This window comes from Artemia sp. Qi Xiang Cuo, chromosome 12 (genome assembly GCF_049724085.1).
Source record: "Artemia sp. Qi Xiang Cuo chromosome 12, ASM4972408v1, whole genome shotgun sequence".
In the NCBI taxonomy this organism is placed as follows: domain Eukaryota; kingdom Metazoa; phylum Arthropoda; class Branchiopoda; order Anostraca; family Artemiidae; genus Artemia; species Artemia sp. Qi Xiang Cuo.
In genome coordinates this window covers 72,324,545-72,331,954 of record NC_142805.1, presented here as the reverse complement: position 1 = coordinate 72,331,954, position 7,410 = coordinate 72,324,545, and the positions used below count along the sequence as shown (strand labels likewise).

General features: G+C 33.6%; 1 long non-coding RNA gene across 1 annotated transcript; it reads right to left on the bottom strand.

The window, feature by feature from the left end:
- Positions 1-3,147: 3,147 nt before the first annotated feature.
- LOC148946479 (uncharacterized) lies at positions 3,148-7,166 on the bottom strand. The gene is made up of 2 exons (XR_016142607.1): positions 7,003-7,166; positions 3,148-3,518 (listed from the first exon to the last, which is right to left on the bottom strand). It is a non-coding gene; the product is annotated as an uncharacterized LOC148946479 (long non-coding RNA).
- Positions 7,167-7,410: the final 244 nt, after the last annotated feature.

The window sequence follows — 7,410 nt, the reverse complement described above, 5'->3', positions numbered from 1 at the left end:
ATATATATATATATATATATATATATATATATATATATATATATATATATATATATATATATATATATATATATATATATATATATATATATATATATATATATATATATATATATATATATATATATATATATATATATATATATATATATATATATATATATATATATATATATATATATATATACGTGCAGCCAAAAAAATTGGTCAGTTTGTTTCTAACCCCATCTCACACATAACTAACCTCTCTCTTTCTTCTGGTGTTTTCCCTCATTTATTTAAAGTTGCAAATGTTTTACCTTTACATAAAAAAGGTGATTCATCTCTAATTTCAAATTATTGACCCATTTCTCTTCTTCCTGTCATCTCTAAGGTTGTTGAAAGAGTACTGTATTGTAGACTCTCTTCATTTGTTTTTAGTACTAACACGACTGCAGGAAATTCTCTCATAACTAACCATCAGTATGGTTTTCGTCCCACTTTCTCTACCTCGTATGCACTTTCAGATGCAACAGAGTTTGTGCATGTTAATCTGGACAAGGGCTTGTGTGTTTTGGGTCTATTTTTTTACTTTTCAAAGGCCTTTGATATGGTTGACCACTCTGTTCTTTTGTCTAAACTATCTTCATTTGGAGTACATGGAGTCCCACTAGAATGGTTAAGGTCTTATCTGTCGGGAAGGTCTCAGTATGTTTCAGTTAATGTAATTCTTCCACCACTTTGCCTATATTGAAGAGTGTCACACAGGGCTCTGTGCTTGGACCACTTTTGTGTTTAATTTACATTAAGGATCTCGTTGATGGTCTTCATCCCCTTGTGCACCCTAGTCTTTTTGCTGATGACAGTAACTTTTTCATTGCTGCAGTAGACTTGCCATCTGCCACTTCCCTAGCTCAAGGTCTTCTTGATAAAGTAAAAGATTGGTGCTGGTCAAATGGTATGACTCTCAACAGCCAAAAAAGTGCCATTGTACACTTCAGTACCCCTTATCGTATGAGAGATGTAAGGGAGCCAATCATCCTGACTTATGGGAATGATGTTATACCTCAAGCTGCTATGGTGAAATTTCTTGGTGTGTATCTTGACTGTTTTCTCTCTTTCAAGCCTCATATAACCCAAACCCGTTCCCTCATCTTCCGCCAGTCTCCAATGTTGCACCGGGTTAACTCATTTCTTCCCCCAGGTGTTATGCTTTCTCTTTATTATGCTTTTATTTTTCTTTACCTTTCTTATTGCTGCTCTGTCTGGGGTAATACTAATAAATCTCTTCTCTGCTCACTTCAAAGAGGCCAAAATAGGGCAGTGAAGGCTACTTTTCTTCTCCCTCGGCTTTACCCTTCCTCTGATCTTTATAATGATACTGGAATAGCTCCACTGGATCGCATTGTGAGTAAAAGTAATCTTTATTTAGCACATTCTGCTTTTCTAGGTACACTTCCACCGCCTCTAGAGCAATTTTTTTCACGGACAGGCTCAGGTAGGTACTCTACTTTTCTACGTAGTTCTTCTTGTAGATTTATTTTGCCCAAACGTTCATCCACAGCAGCCCAGAGGTCTCCTGTTTATAAATCAATTCAATTATGGAATTCAATCTCACCAGATGTCCCGTTATTTCTGTCTGCAAAGGCAGTTATTCGTCATGTATTTCCAGTTTAGTAATTTGTCTCTCTTTCGTTTTTTTCCCTGTTTTTCTCTTTTCCTAGTGTTTCTCCTTTTTATTTTTCCCTTATATATCGTTATTATTATTTTTTTTTTTAATGTATGGTATTGTTTATTCTCTTTAATCTTTATTTCATATATATTGTTTGATTTAGAGTAATATTTATGGTTGTTTTAGTACTTTATTATTGTGTTGTAAGGACCACAACAAGCCAAGCTTCATGGGCTAATTAATTTTTCTTTACGTTTGTAATACAGTTTAGTATTAATAAAATGATTGATTGATTGATTGATTGAAGCCCACTATTTCCCAAAACACATCCAATCAAAGTTTTGAGATAACCATTTTGTTCTATGAGTTTTATAAATTATGTATTTGAGGATGACAGAGCACCCAGGGCAAAGGTTGTAAGTTATGTCCTGGGGATGGTTTCTATATAAAGTGGGTCTTATTTACTTTGGAGGTGTCACTTTGATTTTTTAAACATACTCTCTAGTGTTATTTTGAATAGTCAAATTGATCAGAGGGCCGCGACCCCCCCCCCACACATACACATTGTATTATCTTGAAATGCATCTAATAGAAATTTTGAGATAGCTAGTCTAATATCATATAACAAGGCCTTTGGGGTTGAAACAATCCCCAAAGATTAGGGGCAAGGGTTGTAAGCTATGCCCAGGGGGTATTTAAATTTTTTTATGGAAGAGATAGTTGTTTAACTTTAGAAGAGGCTCATTCTTTTTCCGTGAAAAGGACTATGTCAATATAAAACGAACAAAAACTAAACAAAACAATTTTTCAACAAAATACATTTTTTAACAAAAGTAAAGAACTCAATTAAAACAAAATGAACAAAAATAGAATCAAATAATCTACCAAGAATACAAATACCACAAATCAGTATCAATAAATAACTGAAACAGAAAACAAATAGAAATTAATATATATAAGTGTCAAACTCAAAACAAGCAGAAATTAATATGAGTAGGGTTCTAAACCCCAAGCTTTCTAAAAGCCAGAATATAATTTGTACTTTACTGAAAAAATTCTTTTAAATGTTTTCACTTTTCTAACTTTAAGAAGTCAAAACCAATTAAGATTTTAAGGAATAAATATCAGCATATGTATATTAAACTGACAATGCAGATTTTTTTTCAGTAAATTCATTTTAATTCTGTGCAGTAAAGTACAAATTATAGTCTGGCTTTTTCTTGGTAGATTATTTGACTCTATTTTTGTTCATTTGGGTTTAATGGAGTTCTTTACTTTTTTAAAAAACTTACTTTGTTGAAATTTTTTTTTTTAATTAATTTAAAAAAGGCTTATACATAGGCTATACTGAATGCAATGAAGCATACTTTCATACCACTTTTTTCTATTGGTTTGCCTCAAAAATATTTTGAGCTTTATCTATTGAATGGATATTTGATTTAAGGAGGAGACTTATTTCCTTTGAAAAAGTGAGAATGAAGAGAGCAAACCTCACAGGTGTTCCAATACCAGCATTGACGTGAGAAGAACTTTGAGAAGTCTGTTCAAGAGGGTTGGATTCTTCCTCATACACAGAAGTGCTGGGCATATCATTTTCTTCCATATACTCCATTGATGGACTTCTTACTATGTATTCCATGGGTGAGCTAGTGCTTTCCCTACTTTGGTCTGGTTTATAATTTGAGACCCTGCTTTTTTTGCTTTGCTGGAGTTTAATGTGGTCTGACAAAAAAAGCATCCATTGATTTAAAATGAGGCCACATAATTTTTGTCTCTTCTCCTGAGGATCCTGATGGTTTTTTTATGCTTCGCTTTTGTCGGTAATAGGTTTCCCTCAATTTTTTGAATTTATCTTCACATTCATGAGCTATAAGAAAAAAGATAACTCATATAAATTCGGATTTAATAAATATAAAACATGTTACAGTGGATTCTACTGACAGAATTCCATCTAAAAACCTAAATGGTACCAGATTATTGGCATTTTAACATGGGTATAATAAAAATAAAAATACACCAGCAGCAGAGATGGCATAACATTACCCAGCTGGACAAATAAAAGTTCATAGCTGAAGTTCCACAAACAATGAAAAAAAATGCATGTCTGGAACAAAATATATATCATATATTATTTACTTGTAATTTGTTTATATATTATTTGACCTTTATTTGTATTATCAGATCCCAAACTAAATTCTCATGACCTCTGGAGTTTAAAAAGGGAATCTATAGTAAAGAAGAAAAAGATCCCTTTGAATCCTGATCTTTCAATTTATAAGAAACATCATAATATAAAGGTACCAAAATTCAATCAGAATCCATCAACCTCAAATCAGATGGATGAGTCAGTCAAACACTCAATTTTGATTGAAAGCAGAAAGGGCAAATGGAGAAAATTACAGACCAGAATGTCTCACGTCACTTGTCTGTAAACTAATGGTAGGGTGTATCAGAAACCACATACTGCACCATGTCCTAAAGAACAAACTGATTAACCCAGATCAGTACAGGTTCCTTCCAAACAAAAGTTGTGCCACGTAACTATTAGACACGCTGAACAAACGAACACATCTTGATCCCATCCACATCTTGATGGACATCTACAGGATTTTGGTCTCCAGCCAAAAACAACTAAAATGGGTTCTTTCCTGAAAAACCAAATGCAAAGAGTCAGGGTTGGTGAGACCTTTTCTGAACCGAACCAGCCAGAGATACAAGTGGAGTCATTCAAGGTAGTGTTCTTGGGCCCCTCCTGGTCATACTATTTATCAACAAAATTAACAGCAATATCTCAAGCTCTACCAATACTTTTGCAGATGACCCTAAACTCTATAGAAAAATGGTATCACACACAGAAAAAGTCATCATTCACGAAGATGTTGACAATCTGACAGAAAACCTGAAAAACCTTGGGCTAAAATTCAAATCAAGCAAAAAAAAAAAGTCATACAGATCAGCAAGAGAAAAGAAACAGCCCCACAGTTAACTATAAAAAGCTTGATTTACAAAAGCTATGGTTTGGCTATAAAAGCAATACAAATAAAATAGCTTTGAAGGCCTCTCAACTCACTGGTCTAAGTAGGCAGAGCTTCAAGCATCTCAACCAGCACACCTTTGTAATGCTGTACAAAGGGTTAGTCAGGCCTACTATTGAGTATAGTAGTGTCATATGGGGGCCTCACTATAAAACAGACATAGACAAGATGAAGAGAGGTTACAGAAAGTGCAAGGTCCAACACTCGAGTACAGAAGAAAAAGAAGAGACCAAATCCAGATGTACAAAATGAAAAACAAGTTGAAAAAACTCAGCTTCAAAAATTACTTTCAGCTCTCCTAAACCCAGACTACACAAGGTCACTTGGTAAAACTGTTCTTAGTCCCATGCCCTAAATAAATCAAGAACCAATTTCTGGAGAGTAAGAGCTGTTGACAACTGGAAAAGTCTCCCAGAAAGTGTTGTGAAAGGAGACACCCTAAATGCATTATAAAAATGGACTTGACCAATTCTGGAAAGAACACATGTACACACACAACTCTTAAACATCTCACTTTAATGACTTAGAACTGTTAATACTACCATGTGTGCACACTCCTCCAAAGTTCATGAGTTTGGGCTCCACTGGCCAAACACTCTGGGGAGACCTTTACCAACAGTTTAAATTGCAAAATTTCAGATAGCCAAGTATCAGAGAAACAAGACTAAAATTGGTAGTGTCAGCATTGGTAAAATTAAGTTATAGACAATTCTAATAATTTCTACTCTTGACTATGCACCCTATCCCTCTAGGCTATTAGTACCAGTAACAGCCAAAGACTTTGCCTCCCCAAAAAAATAAATTATTTCTCTATGATATGCAACATGATTTTATGAATAAGATTTTAATATTCTACTAATTGTTTTCTGCATTTTTAGATAAAATATTTATGCCACTGATCTTTATTCTTTTCAAGCAAATGAATTCTACAATTAAGCTAGAATATTATGCTTTTCAAAAGTCAAGAATGCATATAACCATTGAAAAAAAAATGTAAACCATCAGCAGATAAAAACAAAAGTGTAATATATTATATGAGGTTATGTCTAGGACCACTAGGGGTGAGTGGGCAGAGGGGATAATCATTAGAGAAGCGAATTTGTACTTACAGGGACCATAAATTGGAAAATCTAATGGAAGGTATATTAGGGCAAAATTACCTTAAAGTTGATTTTCTTGCCTATTTCTATTTCATTAACATAGCATGCTATAACCTCAGGTGGCTGAATTTAGCTTTAGTTCTTATGAGCCTAGTGCTGAGGGTAAAAAGATTAGGTAAAATTCTTTTTTAGATATTATTGACTATCTTGGAAAGGGGTTAGGTTAGGAAAATCAATTTTTCATGGATGGCTCTACAAGCTAAAGTATGGGTCTATATCTACCAAATCATATTATTTAGTTGTTAATAAAGTGAATAAACCATTTGATGCCTTTTTTTTTTCTTATTAAGCATATAATAATAATTTACATCGGAACTTAATTTCAGCACCCCCCCCCCTACAGAGGTTATACCTAACCTAACCCAACTCAATAATATGATTTGGTAGATATTGACCAAAATATGTCCAAGGAATTTATTTTGAAGTACCTACTTCACACTGTTTCTCTTTCAAGAGGGTCCTGACCTTTGATGATCTTTGAAAATCTGTGTTATAAAAGTGGAAGCTTGCAAAATGGATCTTCTTAAATGAAATTGTTTTCAGTTTCACAACTTTGCTCAATCCCAATTTATAAGATTTTAAAGATAGTCTATATACATTTCCTAAATCTTGAAGAAATAAACATTGATATGGCTTAAAATTCTACTCAAATGACAAGAATTAAATTTTCAGAACTAGTCAGACAAAAAGAAAATGATTGCTAAAAATTAAGGTAAAATGTTATTTTGTGAAATTTTCCATAGGTAGATAAATTTCAGGACCCTCTAGAGGGAGGACAAGTGGAGATATGTACTTTAAAATACCTTTCTGGGACATACTTAAGCCTGTAGATCTATCCCTGAAAGTTTCATTTTCCTAAACTAGTCCCTTTCCAAAAGTAGCTAAAGTAGAATTTTACCGAAGATTAAACTGGCTTTTATGTTGACATTTGGATATGGTAGGCTATTAATAGAGACACTTTTCCTGGGTTTTGTTTAAGCTTTAAATTCGCAATACTAGGACAACTGATTGATTCTCTCTAGATGCTTTAATTATTTTGACTGATTCTCCCTATATGCCTTAAGAGAACTTCTCAGGCATGGGATGACCTAAAAAGAAACCTATTATCAATACCCTAGCAATATTTTCAAAAGAATGAATACAGATGTTAGCTCACCTACAAAATGAGGACCCAATTCTTGACACATTACTTCACTTAGGTTATTTCCTTGAATGCATTTTCAACACAAATTCTGTCCTTATGTTTCCCTTGTGAGGAACTGTATATTAAAGGTTTATTTCTCACTAGTGAAATAAGCAAGTCTTCTGCTTCAATGTTCCACATATCAATGTTCCACAGATTAGAGAAAACAGTTCAAGACTGGCTATCTAATTAGTTTCTTTTAGCTGAATGGAAATTTTCCACAAGTCTTCTCCTATTGGCGAAACTTTCCGGACCTTATGGAAAAAGTTAAATAAAGTTTATAGTTAGTTCACACGGATGGGAAAACGATTAGGGAAAACTATCAAGGATCAATGGGAAAGTGTTCACACGCATGGGAAAGTGTTTGAACGCATTAATCGT